Raw genomic sequence first — 17,278 nt, forward strand, 5'->3', positions numbered from 1 at the left:
GCGCTCGTCCAGCGGCCGCCACCTGACCCTGCTCCAACGGCGCTCGTCCAGCGGCCGCCACTCATCCTTGCTCCGGCGGCGCTCGTCCAGTGGCCGCCACCCGTCCTTGCTCCGGCGGCGCTCGTCCAGCGGCCGCCACCTGACCCTACTCCGGCGGCGCTCGTCCAGCGGCCGCCACCTGACCCTACTCCGGCGGCGCTCGTCCAGCGGCTGCCACCTGACCCTGCTCCAACGGCGCTTGTCCAGCGGCCGCCACCCGTCCTTGCTCCGGCGGCGCTCGTCCAGCGGCCGCCACCCGTCCTTGCTCCGGCGGCACTCGTCCAGCGGCCGCCATCCGACCATGTTCCGGCGCCGCTCGTCCAGCGGCCGCCACCTGACCCTGCTATGGTGGCGCTCGTCCAGCGGCCGCCACCCGTCCTTGCTCCGGCGGCGCTCGTCCAGCGGCCGCCACCTGACCCTGCTCCAGCGGCGCTCGTCCAGCGGCCGCCACCTGACCCTACTCCGGCGGCGCTCGTCCAGCGGCCACCACCCGTCCTTGCTCCGGTGGCGCTCGTCCAGCGGCCGCCACCTGACCCTACTCCGGCGGCGCTCGTCCAGCGGCCGCCACCTGACCCTGCTCCAACAGCGCTCGTCCAGCGGCCACCACCCGTCCTTGCTCCGGCGGCGCTCGTCCAGCGGCCGCCACCTGACCCTACTCCGGCGGCGCTCGTCCAGCGGCCGCCACCTGACCCTGCTCCAACGGCGCTCGTCCAGCGGCCGCCACCCGACCACGCTCTGGCGGCGCTCGTCCAGCGGCCGCCACCCGACCACGCTCCGGCGGCACTCGTCCAGCGGCCGCCACCCAACCCTATTGCCTGGCCCCTGCATTACCATTGGGTTCGGCACCGTGGCCGTCCGCCTGAATGGCCCTGTAAAGACCCTGGTGCTTGGCGTCCTGGACGACCTCCTGACCCGCTCAGCCAAGCACCTCACCTCGGGTGGCCTGGACAGCCACCAGACTGACCTGAGGGGTGGACTCTGTACCCTCCTCCAGGCCCCCTTCCGCCCACCCTGGGTTGGTGACTTTTTGGTTGTTGTTTGGGGAACGTCTGGGATCCGTTCCTTTAGAGGGGGGGGTACTGTCATGGTCTGTGTTTTGGTTTGGGTTGTTTAGTTTTGTTCCATGTTTTCCTGTGTTCCATGTTTGTCGTGTGCTCATTAGGTTGTTGTGTCCACCTGTTCTCGTCTACTTTGTGTTGACCAATCAGCTCTCTCTAGCCACTCGTCTTGTCCAGGTGTTCCTCGTTGTCTCGTCAATTTGTTTGTATTTAGTTCCCTGGTTTCTTTCAGTTCTCGTCGGTTCATTGTCGTTGTCACATGTCTTGCCATGTCATAGTCGCCTGTTGTTTTTGTCATAGTCGCCTGTTGTTTTTGTCATAGTCGCCAGTTGTTTTTGTCATAGTTGCCTGTTGTTTTATCATTGTGATTAAATATTATTATTTTGAGATTCCCGCACTCCTGCCTTGCCTCCCTGCTTCCCTGCAATTGGGTCCACCATGTTCTTGCCTTGCGTTCCTCGCCGTCGCCCTAACCATGTTCATGACACGTGTGTTAACTTTTCAAAATCTATGATCTGATCACATATTTGTAGTGTTGAGAATGAGTTTGCATCATCCACACAAAAAACTCCAAAATAGACCAGCCAACAATTGGAGAATAAAAAATGATGCGATCCGCTCGATATTTTTAAGCGAAATTTGATATTTTTTAAATATAAAATGTTGCTTTTCAGGTAACCATGTGGCTTACGGCCATACTACCCTGAGAACGCCTGATCTCAGAAGCTAAGCAGGGGTGGGCCTGGTTAGTACTTGGATGGGAGACCGCCTGGGAATACCAGGTGCTGTAAGCTTTTTCACTTTAGATTCTCGTGGAATCGTTTTCTTATCGGTGGTTGACCTAAATTATAATGCAGTCATTCTCTCTCTTATGACTTACCATCTATTTATTAGGAGACAGAATCTTCACGTACCTTTTTTAAACATCCCGTATCTCCTTTTCCGACAGTAAAAAAAAATACAAATCTATACACACATATATCTACATATATATATCTATATAGATATAGATATATATATATATATTTGTATCACGTGATACGTCACGATTTTATCACATCAGTGCTTTTAATTCGCTCGAGGCTAAGGATACGAAGGTATGGATCTTTAAATGATACGTAATTATTGCACATTATTGTGTGGACCTCAAAGCCACGGTTTATGAACCCGAACCACTTCCGAGGAATACATTACAGTCGAGTGAATGGCAGTATTAGAAGGAGTAGATTAGATAAATTCAGAATCAGCAGAATAAAAATCAATCTATATTTGCCGAGTATGTCAGAAACATACAAGGAATTTGTCTCCGGTACCAATAGCCATTTGACAGAAAATACTTTGGAGACATAATCACATGAGACCAAAGTACAGAGAATCACTGAGCAATGAAAGGTTAGCGGTAATGTGGTCATGTCAATGCAAATTTTGTGTTATTTTTTATTTTTTTTACAATTGTGCAAATGATGCAGAGTCCTCTAGCAATTTAGAGCAATTTGAAATGACTGATCGAGCAATAATCTGGTACAGTGACAATTTTGCAAAACGTGAAGAGACTTCGAGAAATTTAAGCAGTATAAAGCGAATCGTAGTGCGATAATCTGGAACAGTGTCCATTGTGCAAATGGTGCAGATACTTCTCAACCACATGAGTGGCCAGTATTGGTCAACAACAGTGTTAAATATATTCTAGAAGTTATCATTTATTTGCTTAGCTTGCATTAGTATTATGGACGATTTTAGATGTCTCGCCTTCAAAAAGATGACTCAGCATCATCCGATGGAAGGGCGCCTGGACCAAGGACGTGATCGGATGTGGTCGGGGACGTGACAGGTGTTGGTCCAATGTTTTGTGTTGTGTCTTATTGTTTAGAACATTATGTCTGGGACAAACCCTCCTATTTTCAAATAAATGCAGGAGCGACGGGGGAGATTGTTAGAGCGTGTTGAGAGGCTGTGATCTGAACAATCTCTCATACGCCCTCCTCATGAGAAAAAGAAACCAGCGTCTTCATTCCTTTTGTGTCTATTTGTAATAATGTTGGGTAAGATAAATCCAACATTAAATTGGTCCTTCGACCCGGATGTCAACACACCCGAGGATTCCAGTTGTGGAGCCGACTTCCAGTTAAGAGACCGTGGCCACGGCAAGTAAGACCCTTTACGGGACTGGTCTTCGTTCTCCTCAACTGGGATCTGAAGGTTGACGACAATCCACAGGATTGAAGACGACTGGTGAGTTAAATTTAAAATTTTTTTTTAGGAAAAAGGACGCCGGAGTCCAACAATTCCGCGAGGACGGCGGAGTCCTGTACGTACTTAAATTCCGTGTTTAATAAACCTTGTGTAATACTAGTCACTGGCAAGTAAGGGACGGCGGAGTCCACAAATTCCGCGAGGATGCCGGAGTCCTGTACGTACTTAAATTCCGTGTTTAATGAATAAAGAAACTAGGAACATTTCGTGGCGTCGTAGTTAAATTCCGTATAGGACGGCGGAGTCCTCTAATGAGCTGTTGACAGACGTAGTTAAATTCCGTATAGGACGGCGGAGTCCTCTGACGAGCCAGTGTGAATGAAAACTGTTTGAATGAGAGTGTAAATGGGAAATGGGAAACCACTAGGTTTTTCATTCCATACCAAAACAGTGGGAAAGTAAACGGTGGACTTTTGTGGATGCAAAGGCAAGAATTCTCCACTCGAAATAGTTGAAGTGAGAATTACCACAGAAAGTAAATTTGAATCACCGTCCTACTGAAAAAAAAAAAAACAGTGTTCTAGACTACCCTAGGTAGTATTACACTGAACCAAATTCTTTCAAATGGGGAAAGGAAGTAGTAAAATAAAAAACAGGAATACACTGCAGTGTAAAGGTTGGAGGTTCATTAAATTAAATTTAAAAGAAAAAAAAAAACAGGATCCTGATAACATTTAATATTTAGAGACAGGGATAACCGAACACGGCTTTAATGGTTGGTTAAATACACAAAAAATAGCCGCGTTGCAGGAATCAAATTATATAAAAAATAAAAGACAAGCCACCGTTAAATGTGGGAAAGGCCCTGTTGTCTGCAGCCTTGCAGCTTATCACAAAAATAGAAGATAAAAAAGAATGTGATGAGCTGCAGTAATACAGAGCATGCGTACCAAACCCACGCACATTGTTAAATTCATTAAGACCAGACGCTACTGTGTTTGCAGTAGTGGACATTAATGCATTAATGCAGTAATGCATTCTTTTCAGTACCAATAGAAAATAACAGTCAATTTTGGTTTGCATTCACATTTGAGAAAAAAAAAAAATATATATATATATACATTTACTAGATTACTGCAAGGTTACTGTGAAAGTCCAACTATTTATTCACAAGTTATTACAACACGCATGTCTTCTGGCATCTACAGATGGAGAGACATGCAAAGATTCATTGACCTTACTGCATCATCTAACAGAAGAGGGACATAAAGTTAACAAAAATAAATTGCAATGATGTAAAAGACAAGTTAAATATCTAGGCCATAATTTAAGGATAGGAGGAAAGACTAACTAGAAGACAGGAGAGCTATAGTCTTAAAAAATCCTAAACCACAGACGAAGAAATATATAATAATCATTTTTCGGTCTGACAAATTATTGTAGAGCATGGATTCCAAACTATGCAGAAATTGTTGCACCATTGTCAAAATTAATGTATGAAAACAACCTTAAAATTACATCACCTGTTTAATGGAGTACAGAGGCAGAAAAGGCCTTCTGTGACATTAAACAACATTTTGTGTCCAGTGCTGCGCTAGGCCTTCCAAATTTAATGATAAAACATTCATTCAAATGGTAGATTGTAAAAGCTATTGCATGACCTCCGTACTTACACAACAATACGGTGATAAGCTAAGATCAATAGCTTATTTTTCAACTAGAGAGCAGTTCACCCTAAAGGTCCCACATACAGTGTCTGCTCTCCTATTGCAAACCAATATGGCGTTTTTATCACCTACAAGACATTTATCTTGCATTGCCATCTTGCTGTCACAACCACATTTGACTGTTGAGCGATGCACAACCTTAAATCCAGCCACACTAATACCCTTACTTGATGAAGGCACGCAGCATGATTGACAGGAATTGGCTGAACAAGCTGCTGAATTAGTAGCATTAATCGAGGCATGCAAACTAATGATAAATAAAGATGGTACAATCTATACTGATAGCCAATATGAGTATTCCACAACAAGACCGCAATTATTGGGAAAAACAAAGTGCAAAACTACAAAATGAAATTTACATTAGCACAGGAAAAAAAATAAATAAATAAAATAAACCTATTCAAATGGGCTGCTATATTGAGACATGCTGTGTCACATGTCTCAACCGGAGGGATGGTGGCACAGATAGATTGACACTTTACAGCCCTAAAAAATAGCAGAAAGAAACACGTGGGTTCATTTAACACACTGTAAAAGAGTCATTTCAGCTGAGTACTCAAATAGGGAAGGTGAGCAAAAGTCTGATAACGGAGCGGGAGCAGATGTGTAGATTCTGAAAACGCTTGCTGGTCAGTGAAGAAAAAAGACACCAACCCTTTTAGTGAGAACTCAGCAGAAAGGCACACCCACGTTGGTTATGAGATTCGATAAGTTGTTACGTAGCAACTTTGGCTACTATGGTGTTGGTTTTGTTTTTGTGGTACATGGGACGTCCCACCCTCAATGATAAAACCCATTTTTTTGATAGAAAATCACCTACCAACTGGACCAATATGACAAACCCAATAATAAAAAAATTTGAATCATTAACTCGTGTCAAAAGGAGTACAGCTGATGATCAAAATTGTGGGCATGGCCTCCAAACGCGGCAAAAAGGTTTAATATTTTGTGCCCCCCAAAATCAAGCTGCTTTAATCATAATTCCATATGCGGCTCTCACCAATGATGCTCAAGAGAATGGGCAGAATTGGGGATTTAGATATGACTGGTATGCAACTATAGGTTTTGAATGGGAACACCTTATTGGTGAAACAGGTTATGATTGGTCCAGTTGGTCAAAAAGAACAGCAAAAGAACATAGAAAGAAGTTTAACCTAAGCAAAACGGCCCATAGTTTAATATTGAAATACAAATCAAGTCACCCAATGTGTTTGATAGTGAGCTTGTGGGCCTATTCTGGTGGAAAAGATCCCCACTTCCAAGTAGTATTGTGTTATAGGAACCGTGTTAAACCAAAAATGCCATTGAAAACTTCAAAGAAAGGTGGACAAATTTTAATGGTTAACAACATAACTACTGATGATTGGTTCCTTGTTGTCACAGGAGTTTCAGGACAAAATAACAATTGGTTACTATTGATGGAACAAGCAGCAAATGTAGCGAGAAAAGATTGTGTTGTTTGCATGGGTCCCAGGCCTTTGTTGCGCATAGTTCCGGCATAATTATCACAAGATTGTATTATTCCATTTGCACACTGATTGAGGAGCATCTGCAACATTTGCACAACCATTGTCCCAGATTATCGCACTACTCGTCACTTTAAACCGCATACACTCCTTGAAGTCTCAGCGCCCTTTGCACAATGGTCATTGCACCGGACTATTGCGATATTAGTCATTCAAACTGCTACTAGAGGACTGCATCTTTTTGCACAATTGTTTTTTGTCAATGTCTTTATGTCTCCAAAGTGTTCTGTAAATTGACTGTCTGTTGTACTAGAGCGGCTCCAACTACCGGAGACAAATTCCTTGTGTGTTTTGGACATACTTGACCAAAAAGAGATTTATCCTGGCAGAGGCAAAATTATCCAACATAAAACATACATGGTGTTCCTCGTGGGGTTCCTAATCAATACAAATTAGCTGACCAAGTTGCAGGAGGATTTGAATACTTCATATGCTGTTGGTGTACGATTAATAAAAATGTTGATGGGATAAACTATATCCACTTCAATGTACAGAGATTAGGAAATTGGACTCAGATTGGGTTGGAAGCTGTGCACGAGCAGCTCAAGGACGTTCCAAAGACCGCATAGCTGTCGACATGCTCCTCGCAAGAGAGGGAGGTGTTTTTTGCGGTATGTTTGGAGAACAAACAATACTGCTTCAGATGGCAGCTTGACCAGAGCCATCGATGGTCTACGGACCCTCAATCAACACTCCTTGTGAAACAGCTGAATGGACGTTTTTGGTAAATATAAAACCCTAATTTCACCAATATTGATATCAATTGCTGTTTTTGCAGCCATTCTGACATTTTGTCGATGTTGTTGTATCCCATGCATTCGGGCATTAATCAGTAAATTAATCACCACAGCCATAACCCACATGGAACCGTATGGAGCAGATTTATCCTTTATTGGAGGTTGATAATAATGACGATGATGATGATGATGTTGTTTTACATGATTTGTTTCCTGATCCAGGTGATTACGATGTTTAAACTACAACATTCATGTATGACAAGTTTACTCTGAGTGTAAATGTATTTGTTTCATAAAAATGATTCTACAGTTAAAAATCGAAATGAAGTGACTGTAAGATGATATGAGAATTTGTGCAAATACATGATAAACAGTAGGGAAATGTGAAATATATTCTAGAAGTTATCATTTATTTGCTTAGCTTGCATTAGTATTATGGACGATTTTAGATGTCTCGCCTTCAAAAAGATGACTCAGCATCATCCGATGGAAGGGCGCCTGGACCAAGGACGTGATCGGATGTGGTCGGGGACGTGACAGGTGTTGGTCCAATGTTTTGTGTTGTGTCATATTGTTTAGAACATTATGTCTGGGAAAAACCCTCCTATTTTCAAATAAATGCAGGAGCGACGGGGGAGATTGTTAGAGCGTGTTGAGAGGCTGTGATCTGAACAATCTCCCATACGCCCTCCTCATGAGAAAAAGAAACCAGCGTCTTCATTCCTTTTGTGTCTATTTGTAATAATGTTGGGTAAGATAAATCCAACAAACAGATATGCAAATTGTGCAGAGTGGCGAGACTACTACAGTGAATGCACGAATAATGTATAATTGGCCCGACAGAGATGGGACAACAATCTCAAGACAAATTGGCAGCATGTTACAATGCAATTGTAAGTGAACTGTTTAAGAAGTTAACGGTAAGCGGGACGAAGGTGTTGGAATGTCTGCTAGTTTTTGTTTGCATTGTTCGATAGCACTTGCCTGGGGGAAGGAGCTGGAAGAAGACAATTATATATGACTCGTGCACTCATTGTAGTAGTCTCGCCACGCTGCACTATTTGCATATCTGTTGTTGACCAATACTGGCCACTCATGCTAGTAGCATCTGCTCCAATTGCACACTGAAGAGAATCTACATTTGCACAATAAACGTTGTCCCAGATTATCGCACTACTCGCTTGAAGTCTCGGCGCCCTTTGCACAATGGTCATTGCACCGGACTATTGCAATATTAGTCTTTCGAACTGCTCTAAATGCTAGAGGACTCTGCATCTTTTTGCACAATTGTCCAAAAAAAATGAACCGGCATTACGATAGCTAGCAACCCTAAATTGCTCAGTGACTGTTTTTTGTCAACGTCTTTATGTCTCAAAAGTGTTCTCTGTCAATTGACTGTCTGTTGTCGTACGAGAGTGGCTCCAACTACCAAATTCCTTGTGTGTTTTTTGGACATACATGGCAAATAAAGATGACTCTGTTTCTGAAGAGTTGGTGACCAGGATGTGGAGGGTCCAAGAGGATTTTGCATGCTCTTGTCTGAGTTTTGGCAGCGTGCAAGTTCTCAAATTCTCTCGTGTGTTAACTTTTCAAAATCTATGATCTGATCACATATTTGTAGTGTTGAGAATGAGTTTGCATCATCCACACAAAAAACTCCAAAATAGACCAGCCAACAATTGGAGAATAAAAAATGACGCGATCCGCTCGATATTTTTAAGCGAAATTTGATATTTTTTAAATATAAAATGTTGCTTTTCAGGTAACCATGTGGCTTACGGCCATACTACCCTGAGAACGCCCGATCTCGTCCGATCTCGGAAGCTAAGCAGGGGCGGGCCTGGTTAGTACTTGGATGGGAGACCGCCTGGGAATACCAGGTGCTGTAAGCTTTTTCACTTTAGATTCTCGTGGAATCGTTTTCTTATCGGTGGTTGACCTAAATTATAATGCAGTCATTCTCTCTCTTATGACTTACCATCTCTTTATTAGGAGACAGAATCTTCACGTACCTTTTTTAAACATCCCGTATCTCCTTTTCCGACAGTAAAAAAAAAAAAAAATCTATACACACATATATCTACATATATATATATATATATATATATATATATTAGTATCACGTGATACGTCACGATTTTATCACATCAGTGCTTTTAATTCGCTCGAGGCTAAGGATACGAAGGTATGGATCTTTAAATGATACGTAATTATTGCACATTATTGTGTGGACCTCAAAGCCACGGTTTATGAACCCGAACCACTTCCGAGGAATACATTACAGTCGAGTGAATGGCAGTATTAGAAGGAGTAGATTAGATAAATTCAATCAGAATCAGCAGAATAAAAATCAGAATCTATATTTGCCGAGTATGTCAGAAACATACAAGGAATTTGTCTCCGGTACTTGGAGCCCCTCTCGTGCGATAACGGATAGCCATTTGACAGAAAATACTTTGGAGACATAATCACATGAGACCAAAGTACAGAGAATCACTGAGCAATGAAAGGTTAGCGGTAATGTGGTCATGTCAATGCAAATTTTGTGTTATTTTTTATTTTTTGACAATTGTGCAAATGATGCAGAGTCCTCTAGCAATTTAGAGCAATTTGAAATGACTGATCGAGCAATAATCTGGTACAGTGACAATTTTGCAAAACGTGAAGAGACTTCGAGAAATTTAAGCAGTATAAAGCGAATCGTAGTGCGATAATCTGGAACAGTGTCCATTGTGCAAATGGTGCAGATACTTCTCAACCACATGAGTGGCCAGTATTGGTCAACAACAGATATGCAAATTGTGCAGAGTGGCGAGACTACTACAGTGAATGCACGAATAATGTATAATTGGCCCGACAGAGATGGGACAACAATCTCAAGACAAATTGGCAGCATGTTACAATGCAATTGTAAGTGAACTGTTTAAGAAGTTAACGGTAAGCGGGACGAAAGTGTTGGAATGTCTGCTAGTTTTTGTTTGCATTGTTCGATAGCACTTGCCTGGGGGAAGGAGCTGGAAGAAGACAATTATATATGACTCGTGCACTCATTGTAGTAGTCTCGCCACGCTGCACTATTTGCATATCTGTTGTTGACCAATACTGGCCACTCATGCTAGTAGCATCTGCTCCAATTGCACACTGAAGAGAATCTACATTTGCACAATAAACGTTGTCCCAGATTATCGCACTACTCGCTTGAAGTCTCGGCGCCCTTTGCACAATGGTCATTGCACCGGACTATTGCAATATTAGTCTTTCGAACTGCTCTAAATGCTAGAGGACTCTGCATCTTTTTGCACAATTGTCCAAAAAAAATGAACCGGCATTACGATAGCTAGCAACCCTAAATTGCTCAGTGACTGTTTTTTGTCAACGTCTTTATGTCTCAAAAGTGTTCTCTGTCAATTGACTGTCTGTTGTCGTACGAGAGTGGCTCCAACTACCAAATTCCTTGTGTGTTTTTTGGACATACATGGCAAATAAAGATGACTCTGTTTCTGAAGAGTTGGTGACCAGGATGTGGAGGGTCCAAGAGGATTTTGCATGCTCTTGTCTGAGTTTTGGCAGCGTGCAAGTTCTCAAATTCTCTCGTGTGTTAACTTTTCAAAATCTATGATCTGATCACATATTTGTAGTGTTGAGAATGAGTTTGCATCATCCACACAAAAAACTCCAAAATAGACCAGCCAACAATTGGAGAATAAAAAATGACGCGATCCGCTCGATATTTTTAAGCGAAATTTGATATTTTTTAAATATAAAATGTTGCTTTTCAGGTAACCATGTGGCTTACGGCCATACTACCCTGAGAACGCCCGATCTCGTCGATCTCGGAAGCTAAGCAGGGGCGGGCCTGGTTAGTACTTGGATGGGAGACCGCCTGGGAATACCAGGTGCTGTAAGCTTTTTCACTTTAGATTCTCGTGGAATCGTTTTCTTATCGGTGGTTGACCTAAATTATAATGCAGTCATTCTCTCTCTTATGACTTACCATCTCTTTATTAGGAGACAGAATCTTCACGTACCTTTTTTAAACATCCCGTATCTCCTTTTCCGACAGTAAAAAAAAAAAAAATCTATACACACATATATCTACATATATATATATATATATATATATATATATATATTAGTATCACGTGATACGTCACGATTTTATCACATCAGTGCTTTTAATTCGCTCGAGGCTAAGGATACGAAGGTATGGATCTTTAAATGATACGTAATTATTGCACATTATTGTGTGGACCTCAAAGCCACGGTTTATGAACCCGAACCACTTCCGAGGAATACATTACAGTCGAGTGAATGGCAGTATTAGAAGGAGTAGATTAGATAAATTCAATCAGAATCAGCAGAATAAAAATCAGAATCTATATTTGCCGAGTATGTCAGAAACATACAAGGAATTTGTCTCCGGTACTTGGAGCCCCTCTCGTGCGATAACGGATAGCCATTTGACAGAAAATACTTTGGAGACATAATCACATGAGACCAAAGTACAGAGAATCACTGAGCAATGAAAGGTTAGCGGTAATGTGGTCATGTCAATGCAAATTTTGTGTTATTTTTTATTTTTTGACAATTGTGCAAATGATGCAGAGTCCTCTAGCAATTTAGAGCAATTTGAAATGACTGATCGAGCAATAATCTGGTACAGTGACAATTTTGCAAAACGTGAAGAGACTTCGAGAAATTTAAGCAGTATAAAGCGAATCGTAGTGCGATAATCTGGAACAGTGTCCATTGTGCAAATGGTGCAGATACTTCTCAACCACATGAGTGGCCAGTATTGGTCAACAACAGATATGCAAATTGTGCAGAGTGGCGAGACTACTACAGTGAATGCACGAATAATGTATAATTGGCCCGACAGAGATGGGACAACAATCTCAAGACAAATTGGCAGCATGTTACAATGCAATTGTAAGTGAACTGTTTAAGAAGTTAACGGTAAGCGGGACGAAAGTGTTGGAATGTCTGCTAGTTTTTGTTTGCATTGTTCGATAGCACTTGCCTGGGGGAAGGAGCTGGAAGAAGACAATTATATATGACTCGTGCACTCATTGTAGTAGTCTCGCCACGCTGCACTATTTGCATATCTGTTGTTGACCAATACTGGCCACTCATGCTAGTAGCATCTGCTCCAATTGCACACTGAAGAGAATCTACATTTGCACAATAAACGTTGTCCCAGATTATCGCACTACTCGCTTGAAGTCTCGGCGCCCTTTGCACAATGGTCATTGCACCGGACTATTGCAATATTAGTCTTTCGAACTGCTCTAAATGCTAGAGGACTCTGCATCTTTTTGCACAATTGTCCAAAAAAAATGAACCGGCATTACGATAGCTAGCAACCCTAAATTGCTCAGTGACTGTTTTTTGTCAACGTCTTTATGTCTCAAAAGTGTTCTCTGTCAATTGACTGTCTGTTGTCGTACGAGAGTGGCTCCAACTACCAAATTCCTTGTGTGTTTTTTGGACATACATGGCAAATAAAGATGACTCTGTTTCTGAAGAGTTGGTGACCAGGATGTGGAGGGTCCAAGAGGATTTTGCATGCTCTTGTCTGAGTTTTGGCAGCGTGCAAGTTCTCAAATTCTCTCGTGTGTTAACTTTTCAAAATCTATGATCTGATCACATATTTGTAGTGTTGAGAATGAGTTTGCATCATCCACACAAAAAACTCCAAAATAGACCAGCCAACAATTGGAGAATAAAAAATGACGCGATCCGCTCGATATTTTTAAGCGAAATTTGATATTTTTTAAATATAAAATGTTGCTTTTCAGGTAACCATGTGGCTTACGGCCATACTACCCTGAGAACGCCCGATCTCGTCCGATCTCGGAAGCTAAGCAGGGGCGGGCCTGGTTAGTACTTGGATGGGAGACCGCCTGGGAATACCAGGTGCTGTAAGCTTTTTCACTTTAGATTCTCGTGGAATCGTTTTCTTATCGGTGGTTGACCTAAATTATAATGCAGTCATTCTCTCTCTTATGACTTACCATCTCTTTATTAGGAGACAGAATCTTCACGTACCTTTTTTAAACATCCCGTATCTCCTTTTCCGACAGTAAAAAAAAAAAAAAATCTATACACACATATATCTACATATATATATATATATATATATATATATATATATTAGTATCACGTGATACGTCACGATTTTATCACATCAGTGCTTTTAATTCGCTCGAGGCTAAGGATACGAAGGTATGGATCTTTAAATGATACGTAATTATTGCACATTATTGTGTGGACCTCAAAGCCACGGTTTATGAACCCGAACCACTTCCGAGGAATACATTACAGTCGAGTGAATGGCAGTATTAGAAGGAGTAGATTAGATAAATTCAATCAGAATCAGCAGAATAAAAATCAGAATCTATATTTGCCGAGTATGTCAGAAACATACAAGGAATTTGTCTCCGGTACTTGGAGCCCCTCTCGTGCGATAACGGATAGCCATTTGACAGAAAATACTTTGGAGACATAATCACATGAGACCAAAGTACAGAGAATCACTGAGCAATGAAAGGTTAGCGGTAATGTGGTCATGTCAATGCAAATTTTGTGTTATTTTTTATTTTTTGACAATTGTGCAAATGATGCAGAGTCCTCTAGCAATTTAGAGCAATTTGAAATGACTGATCGAGCAATAATCTGGTACAGTGACAATTTTGCAAAACGTGAAGAGACTTCGAGAAATTTAAGCAGTATAAAGCGAATCGTAGTGCGATAATCTGGAACAGTGTCCATTGTGCAAATGGTGCAGATACTTCTCAACCACATGAGTGGCCAGTATTGGTCAACAACAGATATGCAAATTGTGCAGAGTGGCGAGACTACTACAGTGAATGCACGAATAATGTATAATTGGCCCGACAGAGATGGGACAACAATCTCAAGACAAATTGGCAGCATGTTACAATGCAATTGTAAGTGAACTGTTTAAGAAGTTAACGGTAAGCGGGACGAAAGTGTTGGAATGTCTGCTAGTTTTTGTTTGCATTGTTCGATAGCACTTGCCTGGGGGAAGGAGCTGGAAGAAGACAATTATATATGACTCGTGCACTCATTGTAGTAGTCTCGCCACGCTGCACTATTTGCATATCTGTTGTTGACCAATACTGGCCACTCATGCTAGTAGCATCTGCTCCAATTGCACACTGAAGAGAATCTACATTTGCACAATAAACGTTGTCCCAGATTATCGCACTACTCGCTTGAAGTCTCGGCGCCCTTTGCACAATGGTCATTGCACCGGACTATTGCAATATTAGTCTTTCGAACTGCTCTAAATGCTAGAGGACTCTGCATCTTTTTGCACAATTGTCCAAAAAAAATGAACCGGCATTACGATAGCTAGCAACCCTAAATTGCTCAGTGACTGTTTTTTGTCAACGTCTTTATGTCTCAAAAGTGTTCTCTGTCAATTGACTGTCTGTTGTCGTACGAGAGTGGCTCCAACTACCAAATTCCTTGTGTGTTTTTTGGACATACATGGCAAATAAAGATGACTCTGTTTCTGAAGAGTTGGTGACCAGGATGTGGAGGGTCCAAGAGGATTTTGCATGCTCTTGTCTGAGTTTTGGCAGCGTGCAAGTTCTCAAATTCTCTCGTGTGTTAACTTTTCAAAATCTATGATCTGATCACATATTTGTAGTGTTGAGAATGAGTTTGCATCATCCACACAAAAAACTCCAAAATAGACCAGCCAACAATTGGAGAATAAAAAATGACGCGATCCGCTCGATATTTTTAAGCGAAATTTGATATTTTTTAAATATAAAATGTTGCTTTTCAGGTAACCATGTGGCTTACGGCCATACTACCCTGAGAACGCCCGATCTCGTCTGATCTCGGAAGCTAAGCAGGGGCGGGCCTGGTTAGTACTTGGATGGGAGACCGCCTGGGAATACCAGGTGCTGTAAGCTTTTTCACTTTAGATTCTCGTGGAATCGTTTTCTTATCGGTGGTTGACCTAAATTATAATGCAGTCATTCTCTCTCTTATGACTTACCATCTCTTTATTAGGAGACAGAATCTTCACGTACCTTTTTTAAACATCCCGTATCTCCTTTTCCGACAGTAAAAAAAAAAAAAAATCTATACACACATATATCTACATATATATATATATATATATATATATATATATATTAGTATCACGTGATACGTCACGATTTTATCACATCAGTGCTTTTAATTCGCTCGAGGCTAAGGATACGAAGGTATGGATCTTTAAATGATACGTAATTATTGCACATTATTGTGTGGACCTCAAAGCCACGGTTTATGAACCCGAACCACTTCCGAGGAATACATTACAGTCGAGTGAATGGCAGTATTAGAAGGAGTAGATTAGATAAATTCAATCAGAATCAGCAGAATAAAAATCAGAATCTATATTTGCCGAGTATGTCAGAAACATACAAGGAATTTGTCTCCGGTACTTGGAGCCCCTCTCGTGCGATAACGGATAGCCATTTGACAGAAAATACTTTGGAGACATAATCACATGAGACCAAAGTACAGAGAATCACTGAGCAATGAAAGGTTAGCGGTAATGTGGTCATGTCAATGCAAATTTTGTGTTATTTTTTATTTTTTGACAATTGTGCAAATGATGCAGAGTCCTCTAGCAATTTAGAGCAATTTGAAATGACTGATCGAGCAATAATCTGGTACAGTGACAATTTTGCAAAACGTGAAGAGACTTCGAGAAATTTAAGCAGTATAAAGCGAATCGTAGTGCGATAATCTGGAACAGTGTCCATTGTGCAAATGGTGCAGATACTTCTCAACCACATGAGTGGCCAGTATTGGTCAACAACAGATATGCAAATTGTGCAGAGTGGCGAGACTACTACAGTGAATGCACGAATAATGTATAATTGGCCCGACAGAGATGGGACAACAATCTCAAGACAAATTGGCAGCATGTTACAATGCAATTGTAAGTGAACTGTTTAAGAAGTTAACGGTAAGCGGGACGAAAGTGTTGGAATGTCTGCTAGTTTTTGTTTGCATTGTTCGATAGCACTTGCCTGGGGGAAGGAGCTGGAAGAAGACAATTATATATGACTCGTGCACTCATTGTAGTAGTCTCGCCACGCTGCACTATTTGCATATCTGTTGTTGACCAATACTGGCCACTCATGCTAGTAGCATCTGCTCCAATTGCACACTGAAGAGAATCTACATTTGCACAATAAACGTTGTCCCAGATTATCGCACTACTCGCTTGAAGTCTCGGCGCCCTTTGCACAATGGTCATTGCACCGGACTATTGCAATATTAGTCTTTCGAACTGCTCTAAATGCTAGAGGACTCTGCATCTTTTTGCACAATTGTCCAAAAAAAATGAACCGGCATTACGATAGCTAGCAACCCTAAATTGCTCAGTGACTGTTTTTTGTCAACGTCTTTATGTCTCAAAAGTGTTCTCTGTCAATTGACTGTCTGTTGTCGTACGAGAGTGGCTCCAACTACCAAATTCCTTGTGTGTTTTTTGGACATACATGGCAAATAAAGATGACTCTGTTTCTGAAGAGTTGGTGACCAGGATGTGGAGGGTCCAAGAGGATTTTGCATGCTCTTGTCTGAGTTTTGGCAGCGTGCAAGTTCTCAAATTCTCTCGTGTGTTAACTTTTCAAAATCTATGATCTGATCACATATTTGTAGTGTTGAGAATGAGTTTGCATCATCCACACAAAAAACTCCAAAATAGACCAGCCAACAATTGGAGAATAAAAAATGACGCGATCCGCTCGATATTTTTAAGCGAAATTTGATATTTTTTAAATATAAAATGTTGCTTTTCAGGTAACCATGTGGCTTACGGCCATACTACCCTGAGAACGCCCGATCTCGTCCGATCTCGGAAGCTAAGCAGGGGCGGGCCTGGTTAGTACTTGGATGGGAGACCGCCTGGGAATACCAGGTGCTGTAAGCTTTTTCACTTTAGATTCTCGTGGAATCGT

The 17,278-nt window shown here is 41.7% G+C and overlaps 5 non-coding genes and 1 pseudogene across 5 annotated transcripts; all 6 read left to right on the forward strand.

Annotated features, from left to right (window-relative positions):
- Positions 1-1,782: 1,782 nt before the first annotated feature.
- On the forward strand, positions 1,783-1,891 carry LOC133473589 (5S ribosomal RNA; annotated as a pseudogene).
- A 7,162-nt stretch (positions 1,892-9,053) lies between these two features.
- On the forward strand, positions 9,054-9,172 carry LOC133473591 (5S ribosomal RNA). The gene has a single exon (XR_009787170.1). It is a non-coding gene; the product is annotated as a 5S ribosomal RNA (ribosomal RNA).
- A 1,898-nt stretch (positions 9,173-11,070) lies between these two features.
- Positions 11,071-11,188, forward strand: LOC133473583 (5S ribosomal RNA). Its single transcript, XR_009787166.1, has one exon. It is a non-coding gene; the product is annotated as a 5S ribosomal RNA (ribosomal RNA).
- Positions 11,189-13,089: 1,901 nt separating this feature from the next.
- LOC133473598 (5S ribosomal RNA) lies at positions 13,090-13,208 on the forward strand. Its single transcript, XR_009787171.1, has one exon. It is a non-coding gene; the product is annotated as a 5S ribosomal RNA (ribosomal RNA).
- A 1,902-nt stretch (positions 13,209-15,110) lies between these two features.
- LOC133473576 (5S ribosomal RNA) lies at positions 15,111-15,229 on the forward strand. The gene has a single exon (XR_009787159.1). It is a non-coding gene; the product is annotated as a 5S ribosomal RNA (ribosomal RNA).
- Positions 15,230-17,131: 1,902 nt separating this feature from the next.
- LOC133473599 (5S ribosomal RNA) lies at positions 17,132-17,250 on the forward strand. Its single transcript, XR_009787172.1, has one exon. It is a non-coding gene; the product is annotated as a 5S ribosomal RNA (ribosomal RNA).
- The last annotated feature ends 28 nt before the right edge of the window (positions 17,251-17,278 follow it).

This window comes from Phyllopteryx taeniolatus, unplaced genomic scaffold (assembly GCF_024500385.1).
Source record: "Phyllopteryx taeniolatus isolate TA_2022b unplaced genomic scaffold, UOR_Ptae_1.2 contig_29, whole genome shotgun sequence".
NCBI classification, from domain to species: Eukaryota; Metazoa; Chordata; class Actinopteri; order Syngnathiformes; family Syngnathidae; genus Phyllopteryx; species Phyllopteryx taeniolatus.